The sequence below is a fragment of the Battus philenor genome, unplaced genomic scaffold (assembly GCF_028537555.1).
Source record: "Battus philenor isolate CCGP_79_NKW_IND1 unplaced genomic scaffold, ilBatPhil1.0.hap1 SCAF_6, whole genome shotgun sequence".
NCBI lineage: Eukaryota > Metazoa > Arthropoda > Insecta > Lepidoptera > Papilionidae > Battus > Battus philenor.
In genome coordinates this window covers 15,320,648-15,336,410 of record NW_027181726.1, presented here as the reverse complement: position 1 = coordinate 15,336,410, position 15,763 = coordinate 15,320,648, and the positions used below count along the sequence as shown (strand labels likewise).

Genomic DNA, 15,763 nt, shown 5'->3' with positions numbered 1-15,763 from the left:
TGAGCGATTCGGAACCTAAGTTTGGACTAAGCGAAAGTATACTTTGTGATAAAGTAGGGTGACCACCTGATTTGTTAATAAAGGACTCCTTGTGAACCAGCCACCATTATTTTATTTTCTTCTTCTATCCATCACATTTTCTTTCGATCTATCCATATGTCTTTCATCACAATTTCGTACACACTTTCGTCATTCTAACATATATCACCTCTATCTTCTCCACAATTTCTCTAGTACTACAGTTACGGATTTAGTTATTCTAGTTTCTATGGTTCTTTAATATATCTCCTTATTTATCGTTTATATACCTTGCTATTATTCGATTGGACTAATGTATTAGTAATATATATGAGTCTATATTAAAACATTTTTATACAAATACGATATATGACAAGGGGAAAAATTGTTTTTTTTTTAACTTGAATTTATTTAAAAAGGTTTGTTATTATGGTTGCCATATTATCTCTAATTTAATGTTTTTCTGCTATACATCAGATCGACAGAGCTACGCTCCGTCTGTCATACTAAAGTTCCATTTCTCTATCCTTTTAACATAAGTCAGCAACATATACATACAATATTCGATAAAATTTACAACTTCTATATATATTTAAAGCCTAATAAAAAACACACACACACACATATATATATATTAACTTTTAAACGTTTTTCTTATAGTACTAAGAACGCGTACGGTCTGAAGATAACGTAAAACATTTACGTTGTTATTAACCGCTGCCGCAGGTTGTGTACGTGCTCACGTGTGAAATTGCAGTTTGCATATATATATTTATATATTTTTTACATGTTACAAATCACTTCGAACGAAGATTACTAGAATACATACAAAAGCGTATTTTTATATGTACGAGGAGATATATATGTATTATAATACACAAAGACGCTGCTGCCTTTGTATACCAGAAATCGGATCCGCAACCTACAATCGCAGTTTTATTTCTCTACCTCTAGATTTATTCCAATCACCCTGTATAAAATGATCACTCTGAAACTCTATTAGAATATCTAATAGATTCAGACGTTACTTTGCGGAAGTCTAAGTAATAAAGGGACTAATATATAGCTACTTCCGCTATGCAGTAGTCGTGCAATGATGTGCACCGCTCTCCAGCCCGCTGATAAATGCGCGTGCGGCAAACAATGCGAAACACAATTACCACCGTTAATTCACTCTTCACTCCTCAGGAGATGTTACAACGACCAGTGCCAAACACCGAGTCCATTTGACTCGTGCATGCGTGCATAGCGGAAGTAGCTATATATTATTCCCTCTTTTAGTTAGAATTTAGAATCAAAATGAGATCAGACACCTCAGACACCGATCAGACACCGACTAGTGCCACTGGCGTTGCGTGTTTGGTGCACTTTATTGCACGACTACTGATGCATAGCAGAAGTAGCTATATATTAGTACCTTTCTTACTCTTTTATAATGCGGCAAGCCAATAACTTTTGACTATTTACAGTCTAGAGAGATAGATAGTAAACAATAATTAATTTTAACTTATTTTATTTTATTTTAATCTAAAATATTTAAAACCATTAATATTTAGATAGGATACATACACTGATTCACATATAGATACCATAGATTCTTTTTTTTCTTCTTTTCAGCTGATGGAGGCCCACTGTCGGAGAGAGGCCTCAAAGATTACCACGATGACTAAGCTTGCGCTGCCCGCATTCAGCAACTTCTTACGACAATAACTATATGTCGTCGGTCTACCTAGTGGTGGGGTCTACCCACGTCGCGTCTACCGACTCGTGGTCGCCATAGAAGACCTTTCGACCCCAACGGCCATCGATTGCACGAGCGATATGCCACGCCAACCAGTAACTTCTTGCGACAATAACTATATGTCGTCGGTCTACCTAGCGGTGGGGTCTACCCACGTCGCGTCTACCGACTCGTGGTCGCCATAGAAGACCTTTCGACCCCAACGGCCATCGATTGCACGAGCGATATGCCACGCCAACCAGTAACTTCTTGCGACAATAACTATATGTCGTCGGTCTACCTAGCGGTGGGGTCTACCCACGTCGTGACTACCGACTCGTGGTCGCCATAGAAGACCTTTCGACCCCAACGGCCATCGATTGCACGAGCGATATGTCACGCCAACCAGTAACTTCTTGCGACAATAACTATATGTCGTCGGTCTACCTAGCGGTGGGGTCTACCCATGTCGTGACTACCGACTCGTGGTCGCCATAGAAGACCTTTCGACCCCAACGGCCATCGATTGCATGAGCGATATGCCACGCCAACCAGTAACTTCTTGCGACAATAACTATTTGTCGTCGGTCTACCTAGCGGTGGGGTCTACCCACGTCGTGACTACCGACTCGTGGTCGCCATAGAAGACCTTTCGACCCCAACGGCCATCGATTGCACGAGCGATATGTCACGCCAACCAGTAACTTCTTGCGACAATAACTATATGTCGTCGGTCTACCTAGCGGTGGGGTCTACCCACGTCGTGACTACCGACTCGTGGTCGCCATAGAAGACCTTTCGACCCCAACGGCCATCGATTGCACGAGCGATATGTCACGCCAACCAGTAACTTCTTGCGACAATAACTATATGTCGTCGGTCTACCTAGCGGTGGGGTCTACTCACGTCGTGACTACCGACTCGTGGTCGCCATAGAAGACCTTTCGACCTCAACGGCCATCGATTGCACGAGCGATATGCCACGCCAACCAGCGACTTCTTGCGACAATAACTATGTCGACGGTCTACCTAGTTGTGGGGTCTACCCACGTCGCGTCTACCGACTCCTGGTCGCCATAGAAGACCTTTCGACCTCAACGGCTATCGATTGCACGAGCGATATGCCACGCCAACCAGTAACTTCTTGCGACAATAACTATATGTCGTCGGTCTACCTAGCGGTGGGGTCTACCCACGTCGTGACTACCGACTCGTGGTCGCCATAGAAGACCTTTCGACCCCAACGGCCATCGATTGCACGAGCGATATGTCACGCCAACCAGTAACTTCTTGCGACAATAACTATATGTCGTCGGTCTACCTAGCGGTGGGGTCTACCCACGTCGTGACTACCGACTCGTGGTCGCCACTCGAGAACCTATCGACCCCAACGGCCATCGATTGCACAAGCGATATACCACGCCAACCAGTGACTTCTTGCGACAATAACTATATGTCATCAGTCTACCTAGTGGTGGGGTCTACCCAGTCTACCCACGTCGTGTCTATCGACTCGTGGTCGCCGCTCGAGAACCTTTCGACCCCAACGGCCATCGATTGCACGAGCGATATGCCACGCCACCAGTGACTTCTTGCGACAATAACTATATGTCGTCGGTCTACCTAGTGGTGGGGTCTACCCAGGTTGCGTCTACCGATTCCTGGTCGCCATAGAAGACCTTTCGACCCCAACGGCCATCGATTGCACGAGCGATATGCTACGCCAACTGCCATTTCGAACCAATACATTAATTGACAGCAAATGAACAATACATTCACTCTTATAAATTTTTTACAACCGTAAACTGGAGAAACACGACCTATTCAGTTTAGTTTTTGCCAACATATTTTCATAGTGAACAAGAAAATTTCTTATGCATAGAAAATATGGAAAAATTATGAAGAAATTATTGTAACACGTTTTTCTTTCATAAATCTTTTTCTAAAACGTGGCGATTATGGTATATAGTTATCTTTTGGGAGAGATTCATGTCTGACATGCCGGCGATATCGACATATTACTCCTTGTTTTCCAGTTTAACAAGAGCCAGTAATTATTGTATAGATTTAACCCGCGTTTAAAAGGTTAACAAGTAAACGACCTCACGGTCTTGAACCATACAAGTGAAACTGCAATGACATACGGCAAGGTAACGCAAACTAGTTTTATATGTACACATATAATTGTACACCAACATAAAAAAAAATTGTTACTATGTATAATGTACATACAGTACCCGGAGAAAAATATTGCACATCGACCTTTGGAAAGAGACGACCGTCTAATTTCGGCTCTGTAGAGCGTTATCTCTGTCGCACGAAATAAACAATTGAACAACGACTGACAAAACGTCACATAGGTAGTGTGGGACAGAGAAAATGCTCTACAAAGCCTAAATTAGCCGATTGTCTCTTTCAAAAGATCGATGTGCAATATTTATCGCCGGGTACTATATATATATATATTCATATATCCAGAGCCGGTAATCTGTTAGCAAAAAGCGTTAAAGTTTTTACACGTTTTTTTAAACACCTTGTATAATGTGATCACTATGAAATATATTACATACATTTATTATTTATATATGAATGCGAAAAGCTAATAAATTCTGATAATATAAAGTCTACAGTGACAAATAGAATGTATTGATAAATTTTATATCTTTCCTGCCAGTGTCTTGAACATGGGAGTCAGTCAGAAGCAAACTTTCTTGTTTGGTTTATTTGTTTAAAAGGACTTAATGTTACTAAGTACCATTTGCATATTTAAGGTAAATGAAATAAAAAAGTATATCAAAAACATCACGCACCGGCGCGAAATCGGCACTATGAAAGGAATTCTCTCTATAAGTGCTGGGTCTCACGTGGCGGACCCTTTCTCGTACTCATATTACAGGTGTTAAAAAAATTATAAAATATAACTAAAAACCTGTAGTTTGCTTATAAAGTTAGAATATTCAGGCACAGTGCAAATATGTTAGAATATTAATTCGCCCGATGCCGGCGCCGTGTTGGCTCATAAAAGTTGATAGGCAGGCATTTTGCGCCGGCGCGAGACCGGCTTCCTTAACACACCGCATCTAAATTATTAATACGTAGTACGTGTAATACGAAATTTGAAAACGTCTCCTTCGTCGTCATTCTTCACCTTACTATATTCTTCTTTTCAGTCTATCGACGTTCACTGCAAGACAAATGACTCTCTCAAAGATCGCCACTATGACCGGTTCTGCGCTGACCGCGTTCAGTTACTTCTTGCGACTATATCTATGTTTTCGATCCTCCAGGTAACCCCCCTCCCCCCCCGGCTTACCAAGGCCGCGTCTACCGGCTGTGTGCGAGGTGTCCCGCCTATTTTTGAAACCATCAATTTTTGGATGTACCATGCATAAGTTAAAAGTGCCGTACATTAATAAAAAAGTAATTCTTTCTTATTTTTTAAACGGTTTTATTTAGTTCGACCCGTACGGAATTTATTTGTTTATTTATTTGGGTCAAAATTATAAATTGAAATTTAAGCACCTTCCCGTTGTCAGATTGATCTGAAATTTGGTACACACATTTAATTTAGATGACAATACAATATAATAAAATCAATAACATTGTAAATATAAGATGGCCGCCGATACAAAATGGCGGATTACATATTTTTCCTTAACCCCCTCAACATGGGTATCAAATGAAAGGGCTACACTAGTAAAGCACGATGATTACGTCAAAATTTAAAATTCAAGATGGACGCCGTTCCAATATGGCGGACTACGTACATATTTTTCCATAACTACCACAATATGGGTATCAAAAGTTAACTTAAAAGTTTTTTTTAAATGTATTTATTACAGCCGAGAAAATACTTAACTATGTTTTACCCACCTCGACAACTTTTTATAAGGATACTATCAACCTGTAGATATAATACAAAAAAAATATCACACAACGGAAGTATAATCTTATGAATTGCACATTAAAACTTATTTCTTACATCTAAATCCAAATTGCGTGGAAAATACGTTAATAATTCAAAACGATCCTATTGTATTTTGACATATTAAGACGATTTACCCAAAGCTTATTGTTATATAATTATATTTTATTGCTTACAACTGTGATATTCCGTAATGTACGAAATAAACTTAATGTCGATTATTTTGCAATCAGAATGTAATAGGTTAGTTTTAACTCAAGAGGTGATGTCTCGAAAAATAGACTCGAAAAACATTCAGCCTTTGAAGCCTTAATCATATACACCTATCCACCGATTTACACTGTAGATACGTTCCTAAGAAAAACGTGTAAATCGAAAATTAAAAATTTTCATGTCAAAACCGTGTAAATCGAAAAACTTGCAGAAAATGCATAATTGTGCTATTTAACAGTTGTGATTTTTTTCAATATTTTTAGGTGTACACAGATATAAAAATAAAATACATTGACAAGTTAAAATATTTAATATATTACGGCAACACAGTTTTTTATTTAATCACAATACATTAAACAGAAGAACAAAAAATATAAAGCAAAGGTGTTTTATTATCATTTATCACTGTCAGAAATTACTCTCATTCTTTTTTTCGGAATCGAAGGTTCGAATTCACTTTCATCTCTCGAAGTTATTTGTGCCGATTCGATGTTTGAAGCAGAAATATTTACATTATGAGAGATGGTAATAAAATCGGGTATTAAAACAAAAAAAAAACAAAGTGCGCAAAAAAAAACACAGAGTCTGTGTTTGGCACTAATCGGTATAACATAACTCCTGAAGATGCCCCGTCGAGGGCTGAAACACGTGTTGAGTGATTTAACGGTAGCAGTTGTGTAATTCGCATTGTTTGCCGCATGCGCATTTATCAGCGGAATAGCGGGTGGTTCACTTTGTTGCACGACTACCGCTGCATGTGCGGAAGTGGCTAAATATTGGTCCTTTTCTTATTTAATCAATGAGACTCAGAAAGACGAGGAATTTTTTTTGTAATAGAATATTTGTACATCATACAAAAGCTATTATGATTCCAGGTCACGTTGGCAAGTTTTACTTTCCAAGCCCTTCGCCGTAAACCTTCGAGTATTATTTTTAATTCTTCTCACGGCGGCAAAGGGCGTGTGACGTATGAAGCCAACAATTATAAACGCAATCGATGTTGCAATATACGCATTTAAAATACTAAAGAATTTTTACTTTTATATCTCCTATTTTTAATTTCGTGTACTGTTTCATATATATATTGCATATAGTATGGTTTATTTATTTAATTAATTGGATCATTTATTTATTTATTTATTTATTCAATCCGCTAAATTTTAACAAGTTTTTATTTCTAATCAACGATATATTCACCTTCATTATCAACAAACTTTTGCCATCTAATATACAAAGTTTTCCAAGGACGGAAGGAACCAAATGAAAATCAAACATCGACATGCGCTAAAAACATTACTTTCCGGTGCCCCCCTGATATATTATATTTTTATTACATATATAACTGAAATAAATGCATAGCTGTATAAGCTGAAAAATTACAATGCAAATGCAATTTACATAGAGACAATCATAGTCTTGAAATGGAAGAACTGGTAGCGGGTAGCGGATATGAAAAACATATTTCCATTATTTTTAATTATTACATCTTTACTTATAGATCAGTGGTAGACCTGCAAGTTCGATTCTCTGGATGCAATCTTATATAATTCACATTGTGTACATTAATTAAATAACGAGTACAAATATTTAGGTACCATGTTGCATAACTCAGAAAATTTGGAGGTAAATATGCAACACCGATTCGCAGCTGGTTGGCTAAAGTGACGGGAAGTACCTGGCGTTACCTGTGATCGAGGAATGCCAGTGAAGCTTAAAGGCCTGATATATAAGAGCATGATAAGACCTGTTCTGACCTATGGGAGTTAAACATGGGCAAACACAAAGCCATATCCGTTCAGTCCAATTCGCCGAAATGAAACGAGGCTCGATAAAATAAGCAACGAGTACATTCACGGCAGCCTCGGGGTACGTGACATCGCCGATAAGCTACAAGAGAGTCGGCTTAGATGGTACGGACACGAAGAGAGATCTCCTGAATACATCGGGAATTTCACTATGGATCTAAATATTTCTGGGTCCAGAATAAGAGGAAGACCGAAAACAAGACAGGCAGATACCATAGCGAAAGACATGACAGCCTGCAAAGTTTCCGCGAACGACGTATCAAATCGAAAGGTGGAGAAAGAAGATAAGGAAAGCAGACACTATGATCAGATGGGATTAATAATGCTTAGGAGAGAGAGAGAGATATATTGTGTGCATTAATTGAATTGCCACTGCTCAGAAGTTTCCAGAAAATAGACAGCAGCGTCCTCTGCGTACCATAATACCATACAGTGATCTCTAACCCCATGCCAAGCGTTGAAACTGGTATATCCCCTATTAGATATCTTTGGGGGAGGTCACTGCTTTATAGGAAGCGACTATGGGCTGAAACGAAAATACTTTTGTATAACTGCAAAAAGTTAAGCAAGTCCTGTCGCTCCTGGTTTAAGATTGTCGGAAAATTTTCACACATAATCACGACGGAAGTAAAAGGTCAAAACTCACATCTCCGAACACATTCATTCATCACACGAAACACTTTTTTTATGTAAACATAACAGGTATTACAGAAATACGCTTCATCTGTCTCTCTGTTTCAAGATCGATGTTTTTTTCTTACTTTTTTTTTATTACTAACAGTTTTTAAGAATTTGTACTGCAATATGACGAATGACTAATTCCTTTGTTTATATTTGTTATCGTCATGGCCTGATAATTGCAGTCATCATGGTCAACAGGCTATTGTCCTGGATAAATGGAAGGCTAATGTGGTCACCGTCGAACAAAAGGCACCCCTCTTTGAATAACGTGACGAAGCCAGTTATGGGTAATGACTAGAATGAATATATATATACTCGTATATATATATAAGAAGGTGGACAAATGGCATGAGTTCTTTATCGTATTGTCTACTCTAGTATCTCTTTGTATTTATCTATATCCAGATGTAAAGCTTCACCATTATCATCTTCCACCCCCCCCACCCCCCGCCGTCAGCTCGGGTGTCCATCAGGGCAGAACAGACTGCTCCGTGAACTAATTTCCAATAAAACTGTAAAAGCCTTAGGTATACCAGCAGAAATATCTACGAAACATTACATTACCATTATTAACTCTACACATAAATATACAACCTCTTTGACTTCAACTTGATAAAAGACAACCGTTGAATTGATTGAAAAAGACTTGTCATTTAATAGATGTGAGACTGCTGATAGGAAGAATTGCCAATAAGTTTAACTGATGATGTATAATACAATATAGAGATTTGCGATCGTAAGTCGCGATTCGATTTCCGGGATACAAACCTATATAATTCACACTTCATAGATTAGTTATATAGGATTTCCACAGCTCACATTTCATAATACCACACTGCAATCGCCAAGCGTGGTGAATATGGTATACCCCCCCCCCCCTAGAGGAGGCGTATGCCTTACAGAGGACTTCTATAGGCTGAAACGAGACACATATATCTATATATATATATATATATATATATATATATATATATATATATATATATAGATATATAGATATATATATTAAAATTTAAGTAATTTTGCAAGACGCACATTAACTGAATCATTGAACTAAAACTTACAATGTCATTAATTGCAAGGTTCCACTTAGCAAACAGTTGATTAAATTTTATTATATTTTAACAACACGTCATACTATGTTTCTAATGATGCCTTAAATCACGACTAAATGTACCTGCGAACATTGTATGCGATAACTAAGAACGAGAGGTATAACATATATATATGTATACATATATATGTATTGGGTACTGTCCTGATAAATGGAAGGCTAATGTGGTCACCGTTGAACAAAAGGCACCTCTCTTTGAATAACGTGACGGAGCCTCTTATGGGTGATGACAAGAATGAATATAATATACATATATGTATATTCATTCATACAGCCTGTCAAGAGCAAATACCATAACATTTCTGTAAAGGACTTGGAAACTATTATTTCTATTGTTTCTGTTCAACTACTTGTTGTGAGTCCGGAGGCTTTTACCGCTTCATCTGTATTGAATTCACGGAACGGAAGGTTCCGTAAATATTGCAAAACATTTTACTGTATACGCACGTAGATAACATCTCTGTCCGTGTAGACGTGTATAGTGTATTGTTGTGTATGCGACTTGGGGCGGTAGCGTGGAACAGTCCGTAATGTGAGGATCCAGATCCTACCTTGAATCACCCACTCTATTCGCGATTAAAAAACTGGAAGTCGCCCCGGAAACGGTTCGTGCAAACTTGTATTATTTAATTCAGGGGTGACCAACCTTTTTAATCAACTAGCAAAATAAATTCTTAAATTCTTTGGCGAACCGCACATACAGTACAGTACTCGGCGATTAATATTGCACATCGAACTTTGGAAAGAGACAATCGGCTAATTTCGGCTTCGTAGAGTGTAATAATCTCTGTCGCACACTACCTATTTGATGAGATAACGCTCTACGAAGCCGAATGTCTCTTTCCAAAGGTCGATGTGCAATATTTATCGCCATGTACATCTATTATTAATTTACAAAACTTTATTTATAATAAACAGATATAAAAAATTAAATGGAAAATAAAAATGAACAAGATGTTAATGAAAAAAACGAATATACTTGAAAAATTTAAAGAGAAATTTTGCAATGTTTTGCAATACAAATATATATATATATATATATATATATATATATATATATATATATATATATATATATATATATATATATATATATATATAATACGTACGCAGCTTTCTAATTGTGCATCGCTCAGCTTCTGTGGTTATTATCTATGATTTAGGTTTAGCATGTACCACCATATATTTAATTGTCTAACATTAAGTTAAGAAATACTTGCAGGGCCGCTTAAACATATATATGCACCCGCAAGCGGCCTGTAGGCTGTATCACTCTACGTCGCTGGTTTTTTTTTTGCGGCCCCCGCTATTGGGGGCCTCTCGTACCCCTACTTTTCGGGAAAATTTATTTAATTTTTCAAAGAATTTTTTATTATTTTCTTTCTCTTCTTTCATACTTCACATTGTCTTTCGGTCTATTCTTTCATTCCACAACTCTACTGTCTTTCCCTTTTGCTCTGTATCACCTTTCATTCATTCCTCATTTCTTTTTACCTTTTCTTAAATTACATTGTTATTTTATATCACATTTTTATTACTTAGATTCTATACGTCACTGGTTACCCTCGCCTCCACAAGTAAGATCATGTCGTACTGTAGCTTCATACAACGCGATGAACCAACGATATAGATACACTAAATGCGCAATCGAACGGTAGGTATGCCATTCCTTAATCATAGCTTCTGCCCTAGCGACAGAAATTTCTGGTAAATTACTCATTTTGTATCAAAACAATATGCATTATTGAAAGCAAACAGTTAAGTGAACTATTCACCGCACATAGCATCCAACATAGTTCTTATCAGAAACAAAAGTGTGAAATTTTTTATTTAGATTATAATAAAAACTAGTTGTCAAGATTTTCAAAAACTTTTTAAAAAATCTATCTTTTTTTGTGTGTTCCACTAATTATGCGTGTGTATGTACCGTTATACAATTGTAAAATTAATATTTTTTGTTATATACATAAAAGTGGTGAATCGTACTTTTAAAAATCTAGAATAGAAGTATATACATCATAGTTTAATATAGATATATGTGAATCTTACTTTTCATTTACATAGTTAATATATATAATACTGTAAAGTAAAATGAACTTATTTATAAAATGTAAATTATTTATTAATTCTTTCAAATCAATTTTCATCAACTCCAACGTAATTCTCGTGTGATGAATTGTAATTTTTCTAACGCTTTTTACAGTCTTCGAAACAATTGGAAAATTACCTTTCCGGTACAGCCTTAAAGACTCTTCGATTCGATTTTTATTTCCTCAATCGTGTTAAAACATCATCCCCTCATTGAAATTTTGAGATTACTGAATAGCCAGACGCACAGAGCCAAAACAAGCGAATGCGGTGGTAGCGGAACGATATCCGTTGAGTTTTTAAACGGTTTTATTTAGTTCGACCCGTACGGAATTTATTTGTTTGGATCAAAATTAGAAATTGAAATTTAAGCACCTTCCCGTTGTTAGATTGATCTGAAATTTGGTACACACATTTAATTTAGATGACAATACAATATAATAAAATCAATAATATTATAAATCTAAGATGGCCGCCGATACAAAATGGCGGATTACATATTTTTCCTTAACCCCCTCAATATGGGTATCAAATGAAAGGGCTACACTAGTAAAACACGATGATTATGTCAAAATTTAAAATTCAAGATGGACGCCGTTCCAATATGGCGGACTAGGTACATATTTTTTCACAACCACCACAATATGGGTATCAAATAAAACCGTTTAACTTAAAAGTTTTTTAAATGTATTTATTAGCAAACAAGTCGCGAAGAACCAATGCAGTATGACATCGACCAATTGACACTTGACGCAAAACATCCTTTAAGATTGCATGGCCTGAGCCAAATGATATTACAACTTTCTACAAACAGACGTTTGGCGAATGTTATAGACAGTTCTACCAACATAAAAAAAATTACCTGCCTCCCTAATACCCGGAAGATTTAAATGAGAATATCACTTTAACTTTTTATCACAGCCAGGGCTTACAATACCGGGAATTCAGGACCATTTTTGTCCATAATTAAAAACCGGTATTTTGGTATTACGTCATACATATAAACGCAATTTATTAATATCTAATATATAAAATTCTCGTGTCACGGTGTGCGTGATTGAACTCCGAAACGGCTAGACTGATTTTCGTGAATCTTAGCGTGCATATCGGCCAGGGTAGAGAATCGGACAACATCTATTTTTCATCCCCCAAAATGTTAAGGGTAGTCCACCCCTAATTTTTTTTTAAGTTTTTTAAACAAAATTTTTTGTTTTTATTTTTTTATGATACAGCATACAAAAATACATACAACCCTAAATTTTCTCCACTCTACGATCAACCCTTATTTTTTAATTGTTAATTAAAAACTTTATTTTTTTTTTGTAAAACAAAGTTTTCGGTATCAACTAGTTATTTCATAAATACTTTTAATTTATTTATATTTTTTGCTTCTCTAATTATATAATGCCATATGAGCCTGTTATATGTAAAATGTAACATCGAATTTAGTATGTACTTTTTTTTACTTGCACTTTTTTTGTATCCATCTACTCTTACTATCTATGTAATAAAATAAATAATATTTATTGGATTTCATATATTATTTGTTAACAAATCAACATAACAACTGAGATAAGTAAAAATATAACTAGTAATTTTTTTATTAACATTACCGGTTTTAATACCGGTATCCAGATATTTCAAATATCAAATAATAAAAAACCGGTATTGAGATTTTAGTTCGGTATTGTATGCCCTATTCACAGTAGTATACACCAATACCTCGCTTTGCGTCGTTTCGTTTTGAGTTTTTTTTCGAAGTTGCGTCGCTGCTTAATTAGTACTAATTTTCACTTTGTTTTGCTAATTATATTTATAGTTCAGTTTCAATTAAGTAGTGTAATGTGCTTTTTTTAAAGAGAATAATTAAATTATATAAATTTTTACGAGTTATTTCTGGTTACAAAAAAGTTTCATTTTATTTATTGGCAGAGTTACATTATTTTCGTTTTTTAAATGTTTACTTTGCTCAATTTTCTTTTTAAAAAGTAGTGTTTTCGTAACCCTGGAACCTATCTTCGATCTCGAGAAAATCTTAATTCACTTTGCGGCGTTTCAATTTGCGTCGTGTTTTTTTTTGGAACGTAACCACGACGCAAAGTGAGGTATTGGTGTATCTATATACCCATACACGCCTATTGCAAAGCATAGGTATCCAGCAGAGATATCTAAGTCATTGAAATGACGCCCACGTTAGCACACGCCCACGGCATTGACCATCTAATAGAACCGGTCGGAAGAGTCCTGGATCCACCGTCTTTCAATTTTACACAGTTGTGTAAACCTAACCTAACCTAACCTAACCTTTTATGTCTCACACTGCGTTTGCCGTTCCATGATTTCAATTCTGAAAACCTAAACAACTCAGCGGTTTTATGTGGCCTTGTCAATTGCCACTTCATACTTGCCAATCCGCTGACACACCAATATCTCTATTCTCCTGGTGCTTCACATCTAGCACCACCTCTGAGCAAATCGCTAACTTTAAAATTTTGTAATACTTTGGCCATATTCATATAATGTTACTGAGTAACTTTTTGTCCAAGGTATAATTAATCACTCAAAGGATACAATATCTAATAGATTCAGGCGTTACTTTGCGGAAGTCCATCCTAAGTAAGAAAGGTACTAATATATAGCTACTTCCGCTATGCAGCAGTAGTCCGCTGATAAATTCGCGTGCGGCAAACAATGCGAAATACAACTACCACCGTTAATTCAGTCTACACGTGTTTCACCCCTCCACGGGGCATCCTCAGGAGTAATGTTCGACTACTGCTGCATAGCGGAAGTAACTATATATTAGTCCCTTTCTTACAAAGCATACAACTTTTCGAAGAATGAAATACGGTGAAGTCTATATTTTGTGAATATGTAGTATGTACTGACTCCAGAGGCATCATAGGAAGCCTTCGATCTTCGCTAACTTCAGCGTACACCATCATGATGCCATCGTCTTAGTCATGGATGCACTGACCGCGGCCCGCCGGTCGAATACTGGTGGCTCGACGACAGCAAAAATAATACACTCGTACATTCGAAAAATATTGAATTCTATTTCAGAATAAAACCAAAAAAATGTAATTACCTATACTTATGGCAGCCGACCCGCCATCAGTACATGAGTTGCCCGAGTGGCCCCTAGTCTTAATAAGTCTGTGCAACCATGGTCTTAGTAGACGTGGGTTATAATCAATACATACCGCGGAGAGCGCCCACACGTCCCTTTACTCTTCAAGCGGAACACGTATTGTGCCGAATTGATGGTAAATGGCAACTGCCAAGGAGACGGGATTGGGCAGCAATCACCAGGGCCTCGGCAGCAGCCTGATATAGAAGACGCTCGAGAGCATCCCCTATTCCTGGCTTAAAAAAGCAATGAACTCATGCCTCCCGGTCGGTATGGAGAGTCGAAAGACCTCAGCCTGTGCCCATTAAAAAGGGGATAGCCCATAGTTGTCGTACGCACAACCCGATCCAATGTCACTTGCGTCAAAAAAATATGCAAAGTTCGTCGAAAAGGTAAAAATGTCGGAACACGACGAGAAGGGTTCCATAATTCATATGATCATATTCACACAAACAAGATTCCTTCGCATGATAATTTCCCTAATAGTATTTTGGAATTGGTCCTGAATATAGTTGATCTACGATCATAAGATACAGTTCTTTACCGCTAAACTACAACAGCTTCATAATAATAGTATATAAAAAGTTGTTTATAAAATAACATTATTTTAAGTTTAAGTTTGAATTTAAATATTAATCCTTATTTATGCTATAATTAATAAACAGATTATAATAAATTATGGTAATTGGTTTTAAATATTGTGTAACTGCCATTTCAAACATTTATCAGGGTTTAAATGGCAGATACAAGTTGTATATATACAGAATGTAAACTTTACTCACCAATATACAGTCGTAATATTTAACAGAAAAAAAAACTCGTCAGAAACCACACAATAACACTTCAGTTGCTATCTTAAAATTTTCACACCGGCAAATTAGCGAAACAACACCGAAATATTCTTATCTCGACAATTATAATTTTATCACTTCGTTACGAAAGTTGTCAAAATTCCCGCCAACGCGACGCGTCGTACACAGAGCAATGGCGCTCATCTACTGCGGACCGTTTTACTTTTTTTTTTCTCGACGCCGCGGAGGCTACACGCAAAGCATGGTGCAGACACGCG

The 15,763-nt window shown here is 36.8% G+C and overlaps 1 protein-coding gene across 1 annotated transcript in view; it reads right to left on the bottom strand.

Moving 5' to 3' along the window:
• The window catches only part of LOC137930545 (uncharacterized), a 74,743-nt gene extending 59,081 nt beyond the window's left edge, over positions 1–15,662 (bottom strand). Inside the window, exon 1 of the mRNA XM_068773837.1 lies at positions 15,477–15,662. The gene's annotated coding sequence lies outside the window, so the exon portion shown is untranslated. The remainder of the gene's footprint in view (positions 1–15,476) is intronic.
• Between the last annotated feature and the right edge of the window lie 101 nt (positions 15,663–15,763).